The sequence below is a fragment of the Colossoma macropomum genome, unplaced genomic scaffold (assembly GCF_904425465.1).
Source record: "Colossoma macropomum unplaced genomic scaffold, Colossoma_macropomum, whole genome shotgun sequence".
In the NCBI taxonomy this organism is placed as follows: Eukaryota; Metazoa; Chordata; class Actinopteri; order Characiformes; family Serrasalmidae; genus Colossoma; species Colossoma macropomum.
The window spans coordinates 37,968,527-37,981,764 of record NW_023494805.1 but is presented as its reverse complement, the minus strand read 5'-3'; the positions used below and the strand labels follow the sequence as shown (position 1 = coordinate 37,981,764).

General features: G+C 41.0%; 1 protein-coding gene across 1 annotated transcript in view; it reads left to right on the top strand.

Annotated features, from left to right (window-relative positions):
- The first annotated feature begins 404 nt into the window (after nucleotides 1-404).
- tbl1xr1b (tbl1x receptor 1b) overlaps nucleotides 405-13,238 on the top strand; it is a 34,748-nt gene continuing 21,914 nt past the window's right edge. The window contains exons 1-2 of the mRNA XM_036596429.1: nucleotides 405-581; nucleotides 7,745-7,813. The gene's annotated coding sequence lies outside the window, so the exon portion shown is untranslated. The remainder of the gene's footprint in view (nucleotides 582-7,744; nucleotides 7,814-13,238) is intronic.

Genomic DNA, 13,238 nt, shown 5'->3' with positions numbered 1-13,238 from the left:
TAAATAAATAAATAATTAAAAAAGATAAAATAAAAAATAAATTGAGTCTTTAAAAAATGAGTTGCCAAATTATTATTTAATAAATAAATAAATAAATAAGCAAGCAAGTCATGGGCTCTTAGCAAGCAGATAGTGCCTGCAGAATTTAAATAAATAAATAAATAAATGGAAAACAAACATCTACGATAAAAAGACTTTATTATGCAGTCATAAGTGTCTGTTTTGGGTACGATGCTGATTATGTCTTTGATATTATAAGTGACAGTATTTGTATTTTTTTAAATGCAGCAAATCATACACGTTTTTTATTCCGAGTGTATTTGTTTACGTTTTTGCCCACAGGCAGGAAACCCTGAGTCCTCTCCGCTGTGTTTTCTCCTCCTTTTCGCCCGGAAGGTCCTGAGCGCCTGAGGCCGTTCTGCTCCTCTGCGCCGCTCAACACCGCCGAGCTCTGAATGTCCGCGAACAGCGGCGCTTTCCGCGCTTAAACCCGGAGATACTCGCGATTCCTGCGCGAGAAGGAACGTTTGTGGGGTTTAAAGGAGGCGACCGGCTGGAGCTGCGGGGTCTGGATTTAAGACGTAAGAGCTTTGAGTGCAGCGAGGCCTGTAAACACGAGGCTGAAGTCGGCTTCCTACTCGGCAGCTTCTTCTTGTTCGCGTTTTCCCCCGGTCCACCTTAAACGGCGCAGCGGTTACATTGTGGCCGCAGAGTCGCCGGAGTGTACCCGCTGTGCTGTTTAAGGTGGAACGGGGGAATTCGAAAAAGAAAGCTGGCGCGCGAGCAGCTTCGTCCTGTAAACACTCTCCGGCTAACAGGCTAAGGCTAATGTAGCTTAGCGTTAGCTCGCCGTGACCCATTTTCCACCCGTGTCTCAAAATTTCGAGAATTTTCGTTGCGTTCGGTCTAAAAACGTTGCCTCAGCGGCGCCGCGTCTGGGTTGTGGCGTTTTATGGGCCACGGCGGAGGGAACAAGGCTAACTCGGCTTAGCTTAGCCGAGGTAGCTTGCCAAGTTAGCCTAGCTTGAGGGCTAGCCGTTAGCCGACTAGCATGTGGGTAACTGGTGCGCGTGGGGGATGGGGCTGTTTGTGTGTGCGCGTCTGGGGCTTCGCTGCGGGCGTAGCAGGCGAGAAACGTTGGCAAAGGCTGGGTCCCAAATTGCTCCGTGCTCCCTATGTAGGGCACCAACCGTAGTAATAAAAAAAAAATCCATTAAGGCTTATTTAATTTGGTCAGGAGTGAACCTAAATGTGAGGTATGACTTGATGCACAGCTACAGGATTAACTCCTAAAGTTGCCACAGTGTTCATTGCTGTGTAGTGAATCTGTTTTCTCACTAAAACAGACTCCTTTCGGTGCACCCGTGTGCCCTTAAAGGGGAATTCCACGGAAATTTCGTAATAATACGTGGTTGTGATGTAAACAAAATCAAATATAGCCTGTTTGTTTACTTTTTATTTACTATCCGAACCCGCCAGCGAACCTGCATGTGCCTTTTATGTTTTTTATGTGTTGATGATGGTAAAATAGCCATAAATCTGAAAAAAAAAAATGATTTGGCCTTAGAACAACATACATGTTTGTTTCCGCCATGAATGGCTTTTAAAACTATGTTTTAGGGCAAATTCTTATCGCAAAACTTATGTAGAACAATGTCTCAGACAGCAGGTAGCATATTCGTGATCAAATAATGTAATAACTGTCTGTAAGGGAGATTTTAGAGGTGTTGAACACTTCAGACGTCTGGTTCCTATCACAGCCACTGTGAACAATTCAGACTCGGTAAGTTTCTCTAGAACAGCATTTAATGCCAAACCACTCTGAATGACTTTGTTGGCAGTGCAACCATTAAATTATGTAGAATTTTTGAAAAAACCATGGAGTTCCATGGAGTTTTGCTCCTGTGTTCATCCATTAAAGGGGAACTACACCGAATTTTCAGAATTTGCTTAATTCAGTTGGTAAAATGTGAAATAAAAAGTCAAACAAAGTGTTTTGGGGTGAAATCCTTGATTGTAGGGACTCAAATTTCTTTACAGTGGTGGTGATAGGAACCAGGGGTCATAGCGTCTACAACACAAATATAGCCATTTATTTACTATCCAAAAATCAGTAAACCTGCACATGTCCATATTAGTTTTTATAAATGGCAAAATAGTGGAAAGGCTGAAATACAAACTCTGAAGTACTATTTTCTCTGTACCTTTTCTCTGTGAATGGATTTAAAAAAATATGTTTTAGGCACAAAGCTTCTAACCATTTCATGCAATAACTTTGTGAGGGAGGCTTTAGAGAAGAGGTGCCCAATCCTGGTCCTGGAGATCAACCACCCTGGATAGGAACCAGACATCTGAAGAGGTTGAAGCCTCTAAAACAGGGATGCACAGTCCTGGTCATGGAGATCTACCTAAGATCCAACACACCTGGCCTCTGACATTCAGTTCCCCCTGATAGCTTTCATCACCTGGATCAGGTCTGTTAGATTAGGGTTGGAGCTAAACTCTGCAGGGTGCTAGATCTCCAGGATCAGGACTGAGCCCCCCCCGCGTCAGAGGCTTTAAACTCTTCAGAGGTCTGATTTCTGTCACCACTGCAGTAATCATGTTTATCTTTATCTGATTTCTGTTAATGTGTTTTTAAAATTATTATTATTAACAGGCTTATAATAATGACAGTAGCATATAGGCTGACTTCATGGTAAACTTTAGCTGTTTTTTTATTTTCCTTTATAGGTTGTAAACATGCAATTTATTTAACCTATAGCCAAGTCTACTAAACCATATAGATTAAGTTAAGAGTACAAGTTTCTTACGTATGACAATTTATACAACAGTTAGTTCCGGCCACGCAAGCTGATTGGTTGAGAAGTGTTCTAACAAACACTGTATCACTCCGCTCAGACGCCGACGCTAAGCAGTGACACTGACAGCTGTAGGAGACGCTCAAGCCATTTGAACGTTTTTACTTCTTACTTTGCCACAAACAGAAAATGGACACTTTTAAGATCACATTTGACCGACAGCCGATTTGGTCAGACTCTGAAGATGAGACCACACTAAATTCCCAAACTGTCATCACCACTGAGCAGCTTTTCAGTCGGCAGCTGTGACAGAAGAACACCAACAACCTGGAATCAGCCAGAAATGAACCGAATACCATTCGCCAAACGTGCAGTCTGATCTTCAGAGTCTGACCAAATCGGACTGAGCCATAAAACTGCCGCAATATCAAGTTTAGCTCAGTTTTGTCAGTTTTTTCCAGATCACTATTAATGTTGTTTTGTTCCAGCCAGTCTGTAAAGCATCTTACAGCCCGTTTAGTTTGGCGAATGGTGTTGGGTTCATTTCTGGCTGATTCCAGGTTGTTGCTGTTCTTCTGTCACAGCTGCCGACTGAAAAGCTGCTCAGTGGTGATGACAGTTTGGGAATTCAGTGTGAGGAGCTGGAGAACGAACTGCCGGCTGTGCAGCGAGTGAACGGAGATCGTTACTCTGACGTAGCAACAAGCTGCTTGTTAAAGAGCTATAATTTGGTGAAGGAACTGCGAACATTAAAACATATTAAATGCCAATTTTATGGCCTTATTTATTTATTAGTGTATTTGTTTAACTGTAGTATAAAAGCAATAAAACTCTCGAGGTCATGTGTTATCGCCAATAACATCACAGCTGTGATGATCTACGGCGACCAAATCACAGCCGTGATGTTATTTCACGACAACACACTCCCTCTCGGGTTCTGTTGCTTAAATATTACTTATGATCTCGCAAGCCTACATCATGTCTAGAAGACAATAGGAGTGGGCAGTGTGGCTCAAATATCACAGTAGTTAAAAGCATTTTTGTGATACATATCAGACACATATCATACACAGACACAGTGTACTAGTAGAGCCACATCTCAAAACTGCCGTCAAAAACTCCAAAAATGGATTTTATTCAACATTTTACTCTCTATGCTGCACTAAAATTCACCTACATACGACTAACGATGCTCTCTTTGTACTGAGCGGTTGTTCACTGTTCTTGAAGCACTGATGAAATCCATGATTTGCTCAAAGAAGCATATTTTTGTTCAAGATAACAATAAAATATCATATTGCCCACCTCTAGAAGAAAGCCGGTTAGGTTAAATTATGAACAAATGCACTGATCATGATTTTTTTTTTGTGACTGATTCAAATTTCTCTAGTCAAACTGGCTACTGACTAATTCTTTGTCCAATTTATGAGCATTTTTTTAACCTGAAGCTTACACAGTGTGAGCTAAATGAACACACACAACTCACCAGCACATCTCCAGCACTTTCTATTAGTCAAAGTCACCATAGAAATAATGTTATTTGCTCTTTAAGAGGCCAAACTAGCATTCATGAATGAAAATCTGTTGCTTATTAATGTGACATAAATAGCATTAAGTGTTAGATGGTAAATGAGGCAGCTGTTTAACACAGTCATTCAGAATTGTGCTACAATATTTAAGCAGAGGTGTAGCAGCAGAACTCAGATTCGGTCGGTTATGTAGGTTAGTGGCTTGATATCAGTGGTCAAATCGGGTGTTATGATGGTGTAATATGCTGAGTTGCGTTCGCTAGTTGCATCAGTGTGGTGTCTAATATTTTTTATTATTTATTTATTATTTATTAACGAATATTTTTTATTTTTGTAAAAATACCGAACCACATAATTCAGATATTTGTTTAGTGATTTCAACCATTTAAGCCAATATCTTTGCTTAAAAGGCTTTCAGTCTGTCTGTCTATCATCATTAGCCACAATGCAGCTTCATTGCCACCCACTGAAATCCACATATAACCTCTCATCGTCTCTGTTTTGGTCTCTGCCTCTAAGACTGATGTATGTAAAGGAGCTCCGTTCTGATTGGCTGCCCTGTAAAGCGCCTCGTTCAAGAAGCAGTCTGGGCTGAAACACTGCTTATAACTTCGGTGTGAGTGGGCGGAGCTAAACAGCTGTAGGCTGAATAGGTGGATGTGTAAATGTTGGTTTTGTGTTCGCGCTGACATCGTTTTCTGCGGCAAATTCCAAGTTGTTTCAGCAGTGATGTCACTGCTTATAATGATGAACAATGAGATAACGAGGCCTTAACTGATCCAGCAAAAGCATTAAAATAGGTTTTTAAGCAGTTTTTAATTTTTTAAAGCACGTTAATCAATGTATTTGAGCGTAGAGGTGATTTTATTTGATTTGTGGTTGTAGCGATGACAAACGAAAGCTAAAATCTAAACAGCTGTGATTCCCAGCTGCGTTATTATTTTCACGCTCCAGACCGCATACTAGCTCACTAAATAGTGTACATAAATAGTGCATGTACCATTCAAAGTGCACTCATTAGTATAGTAGGTGAAGTACAGATCTGTGTGGTTTGGGACGTGGCGTTAGATCAGCCAGTGAAAAGAGATCAGCAGCTCCATTGGCTGATTATAGCTTCGCTGTGCTGCTCATTAGTTGCTCAGTAACATTTAAACGTCTCTAAGAAAAAAGTTTGAGGTGTTTGTTGATTTAAGGATCATTTATTGAGATAAATTGATGCATTTATGGAGGTAAGCCGATCTTATTCACCCAACTTTCGAAATGCTTTCTGCGTTTAAGGCACCTCAGTGTAACTTCAGCACCATTTATGGTGGAGCGGAAAATTCAGATAAGAAGCTGCCGAATAAAAAGCTGATTTGAGCTTAATATATATGTGTGAGTTTATTATTTAAGAGCTTTGACAGCCTTGGTAGCCACTTTTATTCGTTTTTATAACATATCATGCACTGAAATGTTCTGAACTCTGGAGACGTGCAGGCTATACGGATCAAGTCCACCAATCTAGCTAATCCTCTCCTCGTAGTGTTTCCTGGAGACGCATCTAAAGCGTCTACATGTCTAAGTCTAGGGCATTCCGTCTATTTTGCTTGGTATATGCAGTAAAGGAGATGTTATGAGCTCTATCAGCACAGTCAGAGCCACAGCTTGCCTATCAAAATGGTGACGTGGTCTTCTTAATGACGTAATCAAATACTATGAATAGGGTGTTTTTGCAGCTTATGGACTGCAAGGACTGGAGAGTGAAGGGTCTATATACTGTATTAAGCTTTTTATTTCAGGAATTTAAATTCAGTTTTCTAGTAGTGAGAAACAGATTCCTCTCAAATATAAGTATATACACTGATCAGGCATAACATTATGACCACCTCCTTGTTTCTACACTCATTGTCCATTTTATCAGCTCCACTTACTGTATAGGTGCACTTTGTAGTTCTACAGTTACAGACTGTAGTCCATCTGTCTTTTACCCTGTTCTTCAGTGGTCAGGACCCCCATGGACCCTCACAGAGCAGGTACTATTTGGGTGGTGGATCATTCTCGGCACTGCAGTGTCACTGTCGTGGTGGTTTTGTGTTAGTGTGTGTTGTGCTGGTCTGAGTGGTTCAGACACAGCAGTGCTGCTGGAGTTTTTAAACACTGTGACCACTCACTGTCCACTCTATTAGACACTCCTACCTTGTCCGTCCACCTTGTAGATGTAAAGTCAGAGACGATAGCTCATCTGCTGCTGCACAGTTTGTGTTCTTCATCCTCTAGTCCTTCATCAGTGGTCACAGGACGCTGCCCACAGGAGGCTGTTGGCTGGATATTTTTGGTTGGTGGACTATTCTCAGTCCAGCAGAGACACTGAGGTGTTTAAAAACTCCAGCAGCACTGCTGTGTCTGATCCACTCAGACCAGCGCAACACACACTAACACACCACCACCACATCAGTGTTACTGCAGTGCTGAGAATGATCCACCACCTGAATAGTACCTGCTCTGTGAGGGTCCATGGGAGTCCTGACCACTGAAGAACAGGGTAAAAGGGGGCTAACAAAGTATGCAGAGAAACAGATGGACTACAGTCTGTAACTGTAGAACTACAAAGTGCACCTATATAGTAAGTGGAGCTGATAAAATGGACAATGAGTGTAGAAACAAGGAGGTGGTCATAATGTTATGCCTGATCTGTGTAAGTAAAAGTCAGAATTAAACACACAGAAATGAGTCATTGGAGCTGGTAACCGTCCACCTTTATGTGAACTGATTGCATGATTTTTTTTCTCTTGGCTAACTGACCGTAGGTAAAATTGAGCTGCTGTAAACACTCCCCCTCACTCCATTTAAGCTATCGATGACAGATGGCAGGTAGTTATTATGTTCCGTCTTTATTTTGTCAGGCTAGGCTTCGTAACCACATTAAACAGAAGGCAGAAGCCGTTTGAAAGTGCTCCAGAGGACCAGACCGGCCTGAATGACTTGGAAACGCAGGATGAATGAATGATGTGGTTTCTCATGTGCGGTTTATAATCTGTAATTTGATCAGCGTCGTAGGGGGACAGTTGTTTCGGTGACCCAATTTCTCTCGCTGGCACTCTCTTATGAGCTGCTACCACACGGTTTCACCATAACGCTGAGGTACGACTTTAAAAGCAAGATACTGTGGCGCGTAAGATGTGACGACGTGGGATCAAACGATCAGATTATATCTGACCTTTTAATCGTGGTTCGTTGTGCTGTTTGTGTGTACTGTGTACACGTAAGAGCTGGAGCTTGTGGTTTTTATATGTAGCTCTGCCAGTGAGTGACCAGCTAAATCAGTTGTTCTTCCTGCAAAGTGATACTTTTTTTGGTCGTACTAACATTTGGCATTTACTCTCTGCTGAAAAGTCTGACACTTATTGGTTTTCTGTTTTTATTTCTCACAATCAGGTTGAAGAATTCTGTTCTGCTCCCATGGATAACGAGGGTGTGAGCAAATGATCCACGCTTGATCTCATGGTAAGTTCCACATACAGTTGCTCACCTTCATAGAGGTTCACTGCGTTCATATAGATCTAATTTAAATAGTAAATGAAAATTTTTGATAAGCATTTTGAAATTAGCTTCTCTGTAACGTTATACATTCTCATATTTAAAGTATTTAAAGGGGAACTCCACCGATTTTTTAAAATTTCTGTATAATTTAGTGGATGAGATATAAACAGTCATTCGGAGTGGTTTGGTGTGAAATGGTTCATTCACAGAGAAACTTACAGGCTCAGATTTCTTTACAGTGGTGGTGATGGAAACCAGGGGTCACCATGTCTACAACACAGATATAGCCATTTTATTTACTATCCAAAACCACCAGAGAACCTACATGTGTCTTCTGAGCTTTATATGTGCTGTTGATGATGGTAAAATAAAGGTCAATCTGAAAAAAAAACAAGTTTTCTTTGGGGACTTTTTTGCCGTAGAACACCCTGCATGTTTCTTCCACCATGAATAGAGTAAAGTAAATTGATTACACTATGTTTAACACTATCTTTATCACAGAACTACTGTAAAACAATGCCTCAGGCATCAGTCGGTATATTCATATTTCACATAATAACTCTGGGAGGGAGCTTTTACTGGCGGTAAACTCCTCAGACGTCTGGTTCCTATCACAAGCACTGCGAACAGTTCTGAAGTTTCTCTAGAACAGAGCATTTCACACCAAACCACTCTGAATGACTTTGTTGACATTTTGACCGTTTAATCATGCAGAAATGTTTGAAAAATCCCTTTAAGAACCATGAGATGTTTGAACTCCGTACTTCACTAGAGGGCAGTGAAGAGCCTATATCTTACGTTTCCATCAGAGTTTCTTATCTCTTTACTCCAAAGATGGAAACATAGGAACACTACTGCAGCCGGATAAAGGCTCCCGCATACCGGACGAGATGCAGAGATTAAAATGTGCAGATATTAAATAAAATATTCAACATTCTTTAGTGAAAATATAATGTTTTGTTTCAGCTAACTAGCTCTTTACAAACTCACTGTTGTCTGGCTAAAAGGTACAAAGTGAAATAAGTTTGTGTCACCAGGCTGAGGTAACAGACAAGCATTTGTCTATTTATCTTAAAGACTTTAGATTCTCCGCCTTTCTCGGTGTAAAAGTTAAGCCACATGTTGCCTGTCTTTTTAAATACTTTGTAATAATGCCTTACGAGTCCGTACTTCAAATGTGACAATGTATTTGGGTAGGGTTTGTGGTTATGTGTGTTTAAAAATGGGCTCAAATCACCAGTACATGCCTGGTGGGAACATGGCAACGACGGCTTTGTGTCCGACCGCCACAACATCAGAAACACTGAGCAGAGCCTCCTTCACTGCCAGCTTGAGTCATGTGTTCATTAGCGTGGCAGTGGGCACATTTGGCTTACGCCACACAGTATCAGCTGTTATCGGATGTTTCTATCACTGCATTTTTATCAGTAAAAGTAAATGAGCACGGTATCGGGCCGATACCCGATACTAGTATCTGCATCAATGCCTCCCGGTTCAAAACTTTATAGACACTTCTTTTCTTCTGAAAGGCACAATTAAACCTGTTCTGTGGTGTTTGGATCAGCAGACCCAAACAGTGCCACACACAACAGTACAGTTTGATTCTGACTACCTAGTGCTCTGCTGGGACAACTGTAGATGATAAAAATGAAAGTATGAGAGAGAAAAAGACGAGTGAGTGATGTTGATAGTGTAGTTAGGAGGCCAGACATGCCACACACCACAGTGCCGGCTCAGTTCCAGCTTACTGAAACTAAAATGACACCAATTTAAAGGGTGTCTAGTGGCGTGGCGTCGAGTGACTAGTGTCAAAATCGAATGGTGTGCAGCTCTTAGTCATCGAGTTGTTATTGGGCTTAGCTTTTTTGATCTTGGCTCCGATTATTCCCTTCTTTTTATCTGCGCCACCTATTGATGAGCTTCCACACCACCAATTAGTGAGCTTTAGAAGCATTAATGGATGGAATGTGTTTGTTCAGCCATTCAGACACAAAATAGAAGTTCACGTCTGAATTTCTCAAGTCATTTAACTCTGCTGGAGTTTAGTAACTGTTAGTCATTCACACTAACAGTAGCAGCGGCTGAGCTGCGGACTTTTTGGCTTTGTTGAAGCAAAAGGCCGCGAGACCTCGCTGGTCTGTGATGCAACTGACTGACGGAGCTCCACCGCAGGTGGGGCTAGTGGACGCACAGTCCCACCCCAGGGGCCTAATATGCTAAAGGCTAATCCAAGACTAAAGGTTGTTACCCCAAGAGACTGGCAGTTCCTTCCATATGTCTCTCTGACATATCCTCCCTCAATAACAACCTGGGCTAGCAGTAACTCAGACTGTGAGTGAGTGACAGATGTGTGATTACTGAAAGAAGCGTGGCTCAGCCGCTGAGGTCAGTTGCTAAGGTTAGCGTGTTTTATGCCATTTGTGTGTTGCATTGTCTGGTCTCTTTGACATATCAGTGAGAGCAGTAGCTTAGGAAGAATTCCAACTGTTATATCTCCCACTACTATTGCCTTCCCACAAAATGCTGGAGTTACAGATTGTGCCATGAGCGTTTTAACCTTAGCTTAGCCATTTGTTGACTCTCAGTGCCAAGATGCTGATAAGGTCCGTCTACTGATGAAGTTGCTTAAGTTATCAGTCTTTGGTGTCGATATCACCGATACCGATACTGCGTTTGTCAGTTTCGGGCCCAAGATTTTTCAGTCTTTCCTTTTTTTCTGCACGAATCACTGCAGAAACAACCGCAGCAGCTTTCTCCAACTCCAGATTGACACATGATTGACATTTATTTCCATGATACAGTGGAATTTAATCATCAGGCACATTCTTTTCACAGATCTCTCTGGGTAAAGGGCTGTGTGGTGTGTGTGCTTTCTATGCAATCATATGTGTAACGTGCAAACCACGACGACTGCAAACAGGTCCCAAGCATTAAATGTTGTGCAGTAAAAGCCGTAATGTGATTCTGAGACCTTGTGAATAGTGTAGTGTCCACTGGGCATAAAGTAGCTGAATTCACTAATCAGAGGAGGCGTCTACCAACTTTTGAACATATCGCTGTCGTCGGAAGAAAACCTCGAATCTCCAAAATGCTAACTTTACAGGAGAAGGAGAAAACATACTTTACTTTTAATGTAAGTCAATGGAACCAGACTTCTTTCCAAGTAATTATGGGCTGATTCTTTTGGTCCATTCATCATGAAATTTAGACGCAGTGTAAAGGGCAAAAGGCGTTTTCAAATTGTCAAAAACTGGAGATGCAAGGTTTTCCTCCGACAGCAGCGATATATGAGTACACTTATAGCCTGTGGCTCATCTGTTGCTGCAGTTTATCAGCTGCTCTCTACCCCATTCATCATTGGTCAGATATCAGATATTGTTTGGACAGTGGATCAGTCTCAGCACAGCAGTGACACTGACATGGTAGTGTGTTAATGGAGCGGTGTTTTTTACACCTCAGTGTCACTGCTGGGTTGAGAGTAGCCACCACATGAAAATATCCAGCCAAAACTGGCTCTGTGGTCGCACTTTTCATTGATTGAGAGCTAGAGGATGGCGAACACAAGCAGGTGAAGTACAGTCTCTTAACTGTACACCTACAAGGTGGGGGTTTCCAATAAAGTGGCCAGTAAGCATGTGTGTCTGAACTCATTCTGACATGTCGTAAGGCCTCAGTGAACCAGGGCTGAATGATGCTTTAAGCAGCTTTGCCGGGTGCTTCATCAGGTCATAGCCAGAGTTTGTGCTTAAATGGGTTAATGCGCTTAATCTCACGAGTTGTAAACAGACGTGGAAGTTTGAATACAGTGTCACTTCTTGTCTAGTTCAATCTAACTGGATGGTTTTTCTAAAATAAACTGTAACATCAGTACATTTATGCTCTATGAATATGGGTCAGTCTCCATTTGGAGTGCGAATTCAGGTGGATACATTTTTAAAAAATCAATTTCTTTCATCCCAAAACTAAATAATCTTAACATGTCTATTAACGTCTTCCATTGTCATTTATGCAGAAAGGAGAGCTTAATTCCAAACATGTTTTACAGTCACTGGTGTTGTATGAATATGGCGTAACACCAGTGACGGTGACTCCAGTGACATTCTGGTTAAAACTGAGGATTTTGTAAATTGGCTGACTCATTGGCCGTCAGGTGGCCTTGTGCAACTGTTTAAAATCAGTAATAAAAATGATAAATTGGCATTATTTTGACAGTTTTAATTCAGTCATTAAAGCACATAACACCGCCAACATACAGAAGTTATGAGCTGCCTAATAAACAAAATTATTAAATTAATGAAATATAGTGAGCAAGTGCGACTCGCCTTCTCATGCCTTGAGATGCTTACTCTCTGATGAGCCTCGACCCAAAGTAGCAGTTTAATAGAGCTGAAAATACTGTTAAAATGTAATGTAAGAGTCCTGATGACACCAGTGACCAAAATCTCTGTGACAAATTAATTTTTTAAATGTAATGTTAACAATATAAAGAGTAAACATGAATCTGTTTTATACAATTTCCGAAGTTAAACCTCTTAAAAATATATAAATTTATATTATAAACGGTTCTCAAATGTTGAAAATTTGTTTTGTGACGAGCTGTTTTACAGATGCAGAGCGACTATTAAGTAGGATAAAAAAAAGAAAAATCAGAGAATCATAGGGGAAAAGTGTTATTTAATCTTAAGGTCGACTGTGTAAATGTACATACTGACTTTTGGAGCTGTGCCTGATATTTTAAGCATCTTTTTAAGCCCTGCAGCCTTTGTAACATGGTTTTCCCTCCGAATGGAGAACGACCCATATAGTATCTTTTTCATTGAAGTGTTACCTTTATGTTTATAGGCCCAGATTATGGAAAAAGTGAATTTATTTTTATATTTGTTTTATGTAGTGTGTAAACATTAGCGTTATAAAACCTACTCTTTGCTCCCCAATCCATACAGTCCATACGTGGACACCACGTTTGAAAACAGCCCATTGTTATATACATGTACATACATGGTGATATACATAAAAACACACAAATGTTATGAAGGACAAATGTAGGATATGAACCATTTAAGATGCGATATAAATGAAAATAAACAGCCACCGATTGGCTTCATGCAAATTCTATCTTGCTAATTGGCGGCTGCTAACTTCCGTTCAGTATTGGCCAGACTGTGCATGTATAATCAAGCTAAACAGGACTTTCAAAGTTCTTTGTTCATAAACACTTTATTCCGATATCTTTTATGCAGAGAGTTTTAGAAGTGCTGCTGGCTAGAATGCTTACAGTACACAGCCTCTACCAAGGAGCTGTAATTAATTCCGCTCGCAAGTGAACGAGTGGAAATTTGCCTTGGGCCAGGGGCACCAAGAGAGACACAAGAACAAGATTCGCTCTCTA